This window comes from Lissotriton helveticus, chromosome 4_1 (assembly GCF_964261635.1).
Source record: "Lissotriton helveticus chromosome 4_1, aLisHel1.1, whole genome shotgun sequence".
In the NCBI taxonomy this organism is placed as follows: Eukaryota; Metazoa; Chordata; class Amphibia; order Caudata; family Salamandridae; genus Lissotriton; species Lissotriton helveticus.
Genome location: NC_136063.1, coordinates 526,171,350 through 526,183,851, shown reverse-complemented (window position 1 = coordinate 526,183,851; position 12,502 = coordinate 526,171,350).

Here is a 12,502-nt window from a genome sequence, read left to right as displayed (position 1 = left end):
GTATTCCCTCTGGGGAACAGCATATAACTGCACCTAACTCTTTCAGTGTTTTAATGCCTAATAGATTTTCTGGACATGACTTAGTAAGTAACAGATCAGTAGTACGGGACAATGGACCTACTTCTAGAGTAACTGGCTTTGAAATCTCATTTACGATAGGCTTTCCTGAAAATCCAAGGGAAACATTTCTTGAGCCTGAGAGCGGAGCCCCTGGAACTTCGGCATGACTAATTGTGGTCCTACTTGCCCCTGTATCGATCAAAAACTTTCTGTCTTTCCCTAATACTTGACTGTGAACATAGGGACCTTCTTGATCTACAGGTATCTCGATGAGAGGCAAGCCTACCTCCCTCTCTAGGCTGTTTCATGAATACTGTTGGTACTCTGGATACTCAGACTGTGCATACTGGTATATCTGCTGTGTGACGTGCTGTGTTGCAGCGATAGGCTGCGGAGCTGTAACTGTCTGTGGCGCATTCTGTGGCTGAGGAATCTGGGAAACTTGTTCTTGTCTAGGCGGACGTGGTCTTTCTTTAGTCTTACCAGTAGCTATGTTGTGTTTCAGAACTGCACACTCATTTATAAAATGACCTGGCTGTTTACAATAATTGCAGTTCCCTTTAACGGGAGCTGCAGGATGACTGGCTTGATTCGGACCCCTCTTCTGACTGTCTTGAGGAACAGATTGTGCAACTAGTACTTTCATTTTCGTGTCTTTCATACGTTTTCTCTCGTGTTCTTGTTCTTCTCTGATTCTATTCTGGTGGTATTGGAGCATCTGCAACATCTGGGACGGGGTATTAGCTTGCCAGGTACTTTCGACTTTCAAAACTCGATTTTTAATTTGTGGACTTGAATTCTCGACTAATTTAGTAACAAAAAGGTGAGGGTATGACTCACTACTCGTCTTGAGGCCACTGTTAATGCTAAAACATTTTTCAAATCTAGAATAAAAATCACTAATATCTTCGTCTTGTTTCTGTTTACAGGCTGAGATTGCATCCCAGTCTTCTTTTCTAGTTGTCAATAATCTGGGTAAAACTTGTATTAATAATTCTGGTAATTCTTTACATTTATCTCCGAGACCGGTACCTGGTACTCGTGCCTTATCTTCAGCTTCTAGAACTGCCCAATCGATCTTTTTCTCTCCCACCTCCCATTCTTTTTCCTTGAGCTTTTCATACACCCCTGCGGGCAACAGAACCTTTAACATTTTAATTATATCTGGATACGTGTATTCTCCCATACGGAGCATGTCTTTTAATTCTCTATGGAACCCTGCTGGATCTTTATCATGACAGGGAATTAATTTCTTCATCTCTAGGAGTTCCATCTTTGTTATTGGAGTGTATACAAACACTCGCTGCATTTCGCCACCCGTTCCTCTAACTGGGTGGACTTCTCGTAACGGATTCTGTCTGTCTATGTAAAATGGTTTGCTTTCTGGGGGTGAGACATGAACAAAATGCGGGTTCAGAAACGTTCTATATTTGTGGCGCTGTTCTAGAATGACACTAATTAAATCGGTACCTAGACCTCTCCATCTATGCTGGAGTAACTCGTTCAGGATATCATGTAACGGACCTGGATCAGAATGTTGACCCTCATACAGAGTAATGAGGTGCTGAATCATATACATACCCACCAGTCGTTGCTCGGCTGGGGGCAGTTTCAGAAACATCTGTGCCACTATTTCGTCTGGAAAAGTGGTAGAATCAGTAATCCATCGGACTGCTGATCGGGCTAGTTCTTGTTCATGCATAGTACTCAACTCACTGTAACCGATTCGTGATTTCAGAATGTGATCGGTAGCTTGAAACACTTGTTCTAGAGAACCTTGTTCTGGTGCTGGATGATGGAAAGTAGACTTGGGTTCTAGACGTAAATGGCGATCTGGAAATCTAGGTTTTCCTACATACGCTATTCTGGCGGAATTCTCGTCGTCTATCTCTTCAGTATCAGAGTTACTTTCTTTCTCGTTTACTTGTGCTATTTTACGTTGTTCGTGTATCTTTATTATTTCTTTACGGATCTTCTTGTACATACTCTCCATAGCACCGACGGTCTTGTGCTTACCCTCGGCTATATTATCACTCCACCTTGTCAGGATTTTCATTTTGGCCGGATCTTTAGACGGGTAATCTTGTTCTCTTATTAGACAATTGATCAGAAACTTTAGTATCATGAGCTGGATCTCGGCTTTCCTTTGAGACATGGCCTCGCTAATGCTTTCTGGATCATCCCCTGTACGGATGAAACGATATATTCTGTCTAGATCTTCTTTCATATTCGGTAGGGTGACTAGATACTCGGCCACCTTTCTTACGCGGAATGAATATAAAACCATATTATCCTCGCCTGGGACTGGATCATAGCCGCATTCGGCAAGGGATTTTCTTATTTCTGCTACAGTCTGATGTCTGGGCGTACGCTGTGACGCTTGTGCATGTAATTCGGCTGTCGTTAAACGCTTGTGTGGCGGCGGGTTTGAGGAGTACCTCCCCCTGCGGCCCCTAAACTAGAGTCGTCTACTGAGGCTCTTCGTCCTGGCAGAGTGGGAAATGGAAATGTAGGCTGGACTTGTATGGCGGGCTGGACCGGGGGTACCGTAACAGGTACTCCGGTGTCTGGAGGAGCGGGAAGTGCCTGATTTACAGGGACTGGCGGAGCGCGAACAGGATTTGCATATTCTGGGACTGTGTCGTCCAAATAGGACGAAATAAAAATATCAGCTGCGGTCTGTTTGTGACGTAGCTTGGTCGGAACTAATGGTGGCGGGAAATTACTGGATGCCTCTGGGGCCGCTTTTGGCAAGCCCTCGGCAAGGAGAGGATACATACCCCTAATAAGGGCATGCCTCTGTCTGTCTGACTGTTCGGCTTTTACTTGTTCACCTATCTCGATTAGTTCTTTTTCTTGTGCTCGTTCTAAGGATTCTCTACTTAATTCTGACTTTCTGATTTCCTTTTCAGTTCTTTTATGAGCTTCTTTGCGCCATAACTCGATGGCATCTTTCTGTGACTGTCTGGCTTTCTTTTTCCATAATGCTTCTTCTACTCGCATGATGCATTCGGCATCCCATGTACCCGATACGGGCCATCTATACTTTTCTTCTAACTGTTTGGTATACTCTACCCATAAATCTAGATACAGTACGGCGCTTATGCCATGCTTCTGATACATAAAATGACCTGGACTGTCCCTAGGCGGAACTGGAACTGCTGCTTCCAGCAGACCCTTTCTGGTTTTTAACTGACGTAATTTCGAAAAGAGCGGCATGACTGAACTATAATCTAGACACAATACAATACACAATAAACACGATACTTATTCCCCATTCATACCACGACATTAAAATACATGAAGAACATTTAAAAATAACAGTTCGAACAGAATACTACCTGGAATACGGAACACAAAATACATGAATTTTCTCGAGAACAGAACTGACTAGAACAGGAACTAGATGCACTGCTGAAACAGTACGAAACTTACCGGTCTCATACAGAGACACGTCAGGACCCGCATCCACCGAAGTGGACACTTCGTTTGTGGGTCTGTGTACCACCAACCCACGGACCAGAGTCAATTAAATTGACCCTGTCTAGATACCACCCCAGTAACGGTACTCACCGGGCAGCAAGAACGGAAGGCCTCAGACTGGACGGGACTGCTTGGACGCCGGACGGGCGAACTTCGGACTTCAGTTACGGGTGGGCCTCCGGATACCTCGGACCTTGGACTCTCGGCTTGGGCTCTGGTCGGGACTCGCCGCGTTCCTCCACCGTCTCGTTTGGATGCTGGACCGCCTCCTCCGTCTCCTTCGTGGGCCTGAGGGATACTTGAAGCAGAAATATCTGCCAGTGCGCAGAAGAGTTCCGTCACGACTGCAGAGGGTCAGGGGGTCGGCGTGGCTTCACCGACGCGTGGGGAAAGGGCAAGTCCCTGTTCGGGCGCCATTATGTGGTAAATAAATAAATAATACCCTATTTTTGAATGCATGAATGAATAACAGATAGCTCAATAAATAAGAGTCAAAATTCGAGGTAGTAGGAGTTATGCAGGTTTAATACAGGATAAGGACAGGAACAGGACAACCTGCACAGGAATAGGATGACAGGGCCCAGCAGCGCTGCTGGTGTCAGGATCGGGACAAGGAAAAGGATCACTTTTTAATAACAGTACATGAGCATATATACATAGCGCAAACACATAGCATTACATTGCAATAGGCGTAGCAGTGGGTGGAACAAGAGGCGTGACGTGTAGCAGTCGCGAAAGATAAGGGTGAAAGTAGGTGTAACTGGGTGTAACAGGGCGTATACATAGACATGTGATGCAAACGTAACAGAATATGTCATGAATGGGGCGGAAATCATGGAGGGGGCTACCTAATGAGCCGGGACCTCTAACCTGGTGGTGCGCGCAAACTGGCAATGACGTATCACTAGGAGAAGCTGGGGGCTATGAACTCTGTGCTAGGAGCAGAGACAGAAGTCTGGAGAGTCAGGGCGACATGTACCTAAACAGTATCTAGTATCTGATGTTTAGAGAACATGTTGATATAAACTAGAAGTCAGGAGAGGAAAGGCTAACTTGATTCTAAGACTGGACCATGCATTATTCTACATGTAGTGTGTGATGAAGAATATGAAATGACCATTAAATACAGTATTTCTCTTACATGGAGCCGGAAAGGCTAGACAATGACGGAAACTATTGATGCGGTTCAGTAGCTTAGGAATGCAGAGAAGGAGGACTGAACTGATAACTGGAACTATAACATACTTTTGGCAGACTCAGAGGCAGAGCCAGGCTGAGCCGGGCACGGCGTGGCAGGAAGTAAGTGAAGGGTCGAGGATACAGGTGGGGGCTGTATCGCTCCTCAGCGAGGCTTCAGGAGACAGGAGCTGAATCTGGTGTCCAGGCCCTTTTGAGGCCTAGAAACGGGGACTTTTTAATAGAATAACGTACACACTGAGAAACGTGGCAACGTAGCTTTACATAGACCTGATATTCGTAGTATTCACGAGAACTGGAAACTGGCATATTAGAGGTGGACACAACTATAATTGCGTCTTGAATCGAACATGGGGAATGCATATGCATATTTAATCATGCACACATAACATATGATGGATGACACGTAGGGACACAGAACATGGCAAAATTTACTTTTCCACATCTTTCTGCACATCTTTTGCTTCTTTCTGCACCCCTTGTGCATTTTTCTGTACCCCTTCCCTCTTTTTGCACCCCGCTTACCTCTTTCTGCACCCTTCTTACTTTTTTCACTCTTTTTTGTTTCTTTCTGCACCTCTCTTGCTTCTTTCTGCAACACTTGTGCTTCTTTCTGCACTCCTCTTCCTTCTTTCTTCACCCCTGTTCCTTCTTTTCACTCCTTTTTTGTTTCTTTCTGCATCTTCTCTTGCTTCTTTATGCACCCCTCTCGCCACTTTCTCCACCCCAGTTCCCCTTTTTGCATCTCTGTTTCTTCTTTCTGCACTTCTCTTACCTCTTTCTACAACCCTCTTCCCTCTTCCTGTACTGCTGTTCTTTCTACACTTCTCTTGCTTCATTCTGCACCTCTGTACCTTCTTTCTGCAACCCTTGTGCCTCTTTCTGCACCCTCTTCCCTCTTTCTGCTCCCCTCTTGCCTCTTTCTTCACCCCACTTCCCCCTTTCTGCATCTCTGTTGCTTCTTTATTAAGGGTGGGCATCAAATTTCTTACCGCTTGAGGAATTTGCAATATTTTGGCATTTTTGCGTTCCGCGAAGAACGCAGACATTTTGAGATTTCCGCAATCCGCGGCATAGCAGAGATTTTTTTCATGTTCGTGCTTTGAAAATGCGGTCTTGCACGTGTGCTCAACTTACAGAGATCCCAGCGTTCACCAATGACTTTTCCAATCCGTTTGCGTGCTCCGCGAGATGTTGGTAGCAGGTCGATCTATCCGCTGAGAGTTCGTGATCGAGATCAAGTCATTCACCGCGCCATCAGACACCGCTGGAGTGTAAGATCGCGAACACGTCCTTCACCACCACAAGAGAGAGCGTGAGATCGCAAACACGTCATTTGGACACGCCATCAACATCCGGCGGAAGTGTGGTAAAGCTCGCAATCCCGAATACACAAAATTTTCATTCTGGAAAAGAATAACATCTGTAGCAGCATAAAACCGTCTGTAAATGATGATTTGGATGAAAACTACTCCTCAGATTGAGATTTGGCTGTCATTTTTGTGCAAGGAGTCCTTTTTTGGGGAGAGGGAGGAAGTGCCCCAGAGTCTCCAACTTCCTGTTCCTGTCCAGCAGGCTCCTCCCAGTGCTTTGTCCATCTCCTGTTCATTCTGCCTTTGGATTATGAGCTGGGAGGATCACTCTTTGTGTCTGCTGCGTCATTATCATTGGATTTGAGGACTTTTGAATTTGATATTTTATAAATAAATTGGTGTTGTTGCGTGTTTGATTGAGGCATTGCAGTTGCTGCAACTACAGTTTTGGTACTTAGCATTATTTTTTTTTTTAATTGTTCTGGGTAGCCAGTAGGCCCAGAGCTAGTGCATGATGAAGTAACTGTTCCTTTGTTTTGTGTTGAATTTATTTTAAACATCATTTAGGGCATGGAGGCATGGATGGCATTGGATTGAATTGCAAAATGTGTATTTTGGGGATATTTCTGTTTTTGGGTGTGTGTTAAATAAATGCCTTTGTGTGTGTGGTGTGTACCTTGCAACCTTGTTTAGCCCCGTGGATTTTCCAGTACTGGGATGCTTGTTTCCTGTCCAGGGAGGACATGGCTTGGCGGCTCAGGCTGGACTGTTCCCATGAGGCACAGGGTCAAGACTGATTTGCATATGGCCAGGTCTAAACTGGGGTGGCATGGTGAGCAAAAAAATGATGGATTTAACCCAGATCTCTTGACTGGAGGTGAATATTTTGATTTGTTCTGCATTCCTCCATCCATCAATTGTGGGTCCTTTGTTTGATTGGGGCATTGCAGTTGCTGCAACTACAATTTTGATACTTATATATTTTTTTTTTATTGTTGTGGGTAGCCAGTAGGTCCAGAGCTAGTCATGGGTGGGTGCATGATGAAGCAACTGTTCCTTTGGTGTGTGTTGAATTTATTTCAAACATCATTTAGGGCATGGAGGCATGGATGTCATTGACATGAATTGCAAAATGTGTTTTTGGGGCAATGTCTGTTTTTGGGTGTATGTTAAATAAATGACTGTTGTGTGTGTGGTGTGTTTTATTGTACCTTGCAGACCTTGTTTAGCCCTATGGAGTTTCGATTTTCGATTAAAAAGGCAAAGCAGAGTGGTTTAGCATGCATCCTTTGCCTGGCTAGTATTGGCCTTTTCTCAGTACATTGTTATCCAGGCCTCCTGCTTGTTGCTTGTGATTTGTGAGTGTCCATGTGGCTGGTGGCCATTTCTGGTGGGAGTAATTAGTATGCTGCTTATGCCATATTGGTCTGCAAGGTATTCCTTTGTGGCCTAGGCTTCTTGTTGTGGGCCTGGCCATGAGGCTGGTGGCAATTTTGAAGACAGGCAGTGTGTCTTTTGCAGTAGGCCTACATTGCCTGTCTTCAGTTTCTTGTAGTTGTGTGGGACTCGCCATGTGGCTGGTGGCCATTTTGAAGCCTGGTAGTGTGATCTTGCCATAGGCCTGCAAGCTTGTGTGGCCTAGTCTGCCAACAGGCCTTTCATCCAGTAGGCTCAGAGGTAGCCACAGGTACATGAAACAACTGTTTCTGTGTGTTTGGTTGAATTTAAACATAATTTAGGGTATGAATGGCATTGGATTGAATTGCAAAATGTGTTTTTGGGTGGTATTTCTGTTTTTGGGTGTGTGTTAAATGAATGCCTTTGTTGTGTGAGTGTGTGGTGTGTTGTTGTGTACCTTGCAGAACGTGTTTATGTTGGATCCTCGCTCACCTGAACATCCAGATAGTTCTGCTGAAGAGAGTTGAAGACAGTTCGTAACTCCCTCAGATTGTGTAACATTGGCACAATGCACAACTGTTAAATGTTCGTTTCCTGCTTCCTGGTAACAACTGGATCTACAAAAGGCAGAATCTAAGGTAACAGTTCTGGATATCCAATTAATTTTTGGGTTATGAGTAGTGAGCCACGGTACTCCCAGGATCAATCCAAAGTTAGGAGTATCAATTAAGTCAAAACTAATCACTTCAGTATGTCCATTCTGACAAACCATAGTGACCGGGCCTGTTTGTTGTGTGATTAACCCAGAAGTTAATTCAGAACCATCCACCGCACATACGGACTCAGGATAGGTTTTTTGAATTATAGGAAGTTCTAATTTTTTAGCCAAGGCATTGTCCACAAAATTTCCCGTTGCTCCTGAATCAAGAAGTACTGGGAGGGATTGTCTAAACTGAGAGAGCTCACAATCAGGATTACTTGAATTAAGAAATGCTTAGGTATGTGAGGGACTGTGTAAGCTGCATAGTTAGAGGTCTGAGTCAAAACTTTTCTCGAACAAGTGACCTCTGCCCTTTTTGAGTCTATTCGTTTTCCGACTCTGAAGGATTTATGGATAAAGCGTTAACCTTTTTTGGATTCTTGGGTTTTACTGGACATTCCTTTGCAAAATGTCCTGCTTTTCCGCAGTACAAACATAAATGAAGTTTTCTTCTTCTTTCTTTCTCATCAGAGGTTAAAGGACCTTTGAGCGTTCCTAGTTGCATAGATTCAGGTTCTGGAAATTTACTATCAACATCCTTCTTATCATGCTTTACGAAAGTCATTTTTGATTCCATTTTGGTTTTATCCCCTTTCCTTTCTCCTAACCTATGGTCTAATTTGACCACTAAATCCACAAAGTCAGAATAGTCTTCAGGTATACCTACGATATTTGCAAGAGCGTCTTTTAATTCGTCTCTGAATCCTTTGCAAAAGAGAGAGACACGCTTTTCTTCCGGCCACTGTGTTTCAGTCAGTAGACGATTAAAATTAGTAAGATAAGGTAACAAACCTTTATTTCCTTGTTTGAGATTTAACAGTTCGTTGTCACTTGCCTGTATGTTTGTATGTTTTGCAAATAGACGAGTCATTGTTCTCTTCAACTGATTCCAGTTATGAAGAATTGGGTCATCCCTATCTACATAAGGAATGGACCAGTTTGCCACTGTTCCCCCTAGTAAGAAAGTACAAAGGCCACCTTAGTATCATCTGTGGGAAATTGTTGCGGCTTACAAACAAAGTGTAATTGACATTGGTTCAGGAAAACGTGGAATGTATTACTATCTCCATGAAAAAGCTCTGGAGCAGCCAAAGGTACTATACTTGGGACATTAACTGTTATTTCTATGGGAGATGAGTCTACAGTGGTGCCTTTAGACCTGGCACCTGTTTCTGAAGAGTTCTTAAACAAAGGGGAAAATGTAGTTCCTCAAAGGTTTTCTCGAGGTTTATATAGCAGCAGGTCTTGTCTTAAAGTTAAATTTTCTAATTTTAATTTCTCTAACTCTACTTGCATTTGTTGCAAAAGTGTTGCCACTGATTCATTACGTACTAAATCCTCCTCTAAAGCCTGCGCCATGTCGGCTGAGTCTATACCGTCTGTTTGTTCCCCTGTATTCATCTTTTCAGCAGAACTAAGTGTTGTTAAGGCTTGTGCTTCTGTTGGATCCTCGCTCACCTGAACATCCAGATAGTTCTGCTGAAGAGAGTTGAAGACAGTTCGTACCCCTCCCTTAAGTCCCTGATCCCACCGCACTGAATAGTAACAGTGAGTAGAGAAAAGAAGCTCAAGGGAAGGGGGAAGTGGATAAAAGAGAGATGTTAACACAGCTCTGCACTGCTCCTCTTGTGTTGACTACTGGAAGGGAGATTAGTTTGCTGTGTTACCTATCAAAAGAAACAATCAAGATTAAACACTACACACCATGCCTTTTATGTTTTGTATCTTCCTAACACCAGAGCATCATATCCCCATGTGTTTTTTGGAGAAAAAAAGTATGCCTGCAGCAGCGTTGTCCGGGGACCAAGATGGAGGCAGCAACTCCGCATCAGGAGGCCAACCCCACCAACCAAGGTCCAAGTCCATGAGTGTCGCAGAGGTAGCCAGTCTACTAACGAGCAGCGATGTTGAAATGTCATTATCGCAAAGTAGTACACAATCAACGCAGACGAAAATTCAGCACATAAGTGGGCAGCAGCAGGTACAGCAGCAGCAGCTGCAAGAACAGCAGCAGCCACAAGAACAGCAGCAGCTGCAAGAATAGCCACAAGAACAGCCACAACAACAGCCCACAATAGTAGTTTTTCCTCTTGAAGTAGGGGCATTTCAGGAAACCAAGCTTCCTGCAGACAAAGTGGAGCAAGTCACTGTTTCAGAAGATCAATTGTCTTCCAGACCTCCAGCATGGCAAAGGAGGGTTAGTCCATCATCTTCTTCAAGCCCCGCTTCTGATGATTGAGATGCCACTTGGAAGCCACCAGCTCAGTCTGAGAGTGATGCACACCACAAGACAAGGCTAGGGAAAAGGAAGGTTCCAGAAAGCCTTAGAGTTATGGAGGTAGATGTACAAGAGGGGGATGATGATGATGACGAGCCAGTCATCACGTACATCACCCCCGGCCCAAAGGAGATGGAGACCAACATTACAACATTATTAACCTATCCAAAATGGCTGCTTGGGATGTAGCACCGATACCACCAACACAGGTAACACCACCACGACCTTCAGATTTCATATTTGCATTTGCAAAGGACCGGCAGGGACCTACATCCGGCTCAACCACCACCTCAGTTGGTAGTGGTAGTGTAGCTGCACAGAGTCACATTCCAAGCCCACCCTCCAGTTCATCCAGTATTGAAAGTGGCACATCCAGCAGCGCTAGAATGCTCAATTTGTCGACATGCTGTGAGGCGGGGTAAGCTTGGTACAAACTATGGTACCGGAGGCCAAACAAGTCATCTCAAAATACACCACAATATCGTGTGGGAGGCAAACCTACTAGAAAAAAGTAAAACTCAACCCATTGTTGTTGTTGGGCATGAAGAATCACGGGGTAGATATGATTGCGGTGGAAAGTGAAGAAGAGGGAGACATTTCTAGCCCTGTCCCCAGCAGTATAGTGGTACTGCCCACATCCGCAGCAACATCTCAGTAGCACCGCAGTAAGAACCATACTCAGAGTCAGGCTGAGACGCCAAGGCGACCGAGTACTGCAATGAAAAAAAAGTGCATCGTTGAGCCTAACTGGGTTCACAAAAACAGCTGCACCACAAAGGAAAATAATTCAGCCTACCATTGAGAGCATGCGTAGGTTGGAGGGTCAGTACCAACACAACCACCCAATGGCACAGTTGTACAATGCGAAGCTAGCTAAAATGTTAGCGCTGGACTTTCCCCCTTTTTCATCTGTGTAAGGGGTGCGTGTCCTTGAATTTGTGTCAGCCATCTGCCCTAAATGGAAGGTTCCCAGCCGGTCCTATTTTGCCAGAGTTGATGTTCAAGCACTACATCATGATGTGCTGGAATTGGTCGGACAAGCTTTGTAGCAGAGTGCTGTTCACAATATCCACCTGACAACAGACATGTGAACCAGTTGCCAAGCCACTGATTACATGTGCATCCCTGCACACTGGGTCTCTTTTGTGGGGGTTAGAGATAAGCTATCTGAAGTAGGTGTTGTTGACAAAGCTGAGATTTTTAATGCTAATCGGAAACATGCAACTGTGGCCATGTTCGCCATGGAGAAATCTCATACTGCTGTAAACATTTTGGAAGAGTTTCACAGCAACGTCTTTGAACTGCTGCACCCAAGAGGGCTTAAGATTGGTTTTGTTTCCAAAGATAATGGCAGTAATGTACTTAAGGCCATGGAGCTTGGTTCCTATTTCAAGGTCCCATGTTTGGCGCACTGTATTAACATTACAGTTCAAGACTTTCTGAAAAAATAACCCATAGTCAGCAACTTACTGACCACCAGCCGCAGAATATGCACTCATTTCATCCATTCTTTTAAAGCCTGGAAGTGCTGAGGATCATTCAACATGACTATAGAATGCCAGTCAAAGCACTCATCCAGGAGGTGGCAACACGTTGGAACTCAACGCATTACATGCTTGATCGTCTGTTTGAGCAGTACAGACCAATCAATGAATATGTCATGCGAAGGTCGGATGCAACTGTGAAAGGTATGACCCTTCAGCTGGACTAATGGTGCCTAGCTAAATGCCTGGTACAAAACTTGGATAGCTGAGGAAGCCAGTAAGTTGGAAAAGAAATGGCTTGTAATTAAAAGCCTGCTACAAAACCCCCAACAAGTACTGCAGCAGGGCATCCAGTGTCAAGTTCAACTTCAGAGCCTTAGGGCAGTGGATTTGGCTCAGAACACTCACCAACACTATTGACAACAGCAAGAACCGGATTACTAGCCCCAGTAAAATCTTTGGTATTTACAGCAAGGACTTGGTAGTTCCAGTGCTGATGCAAAGACAAAAGAGGCTGAACAATGTGCAG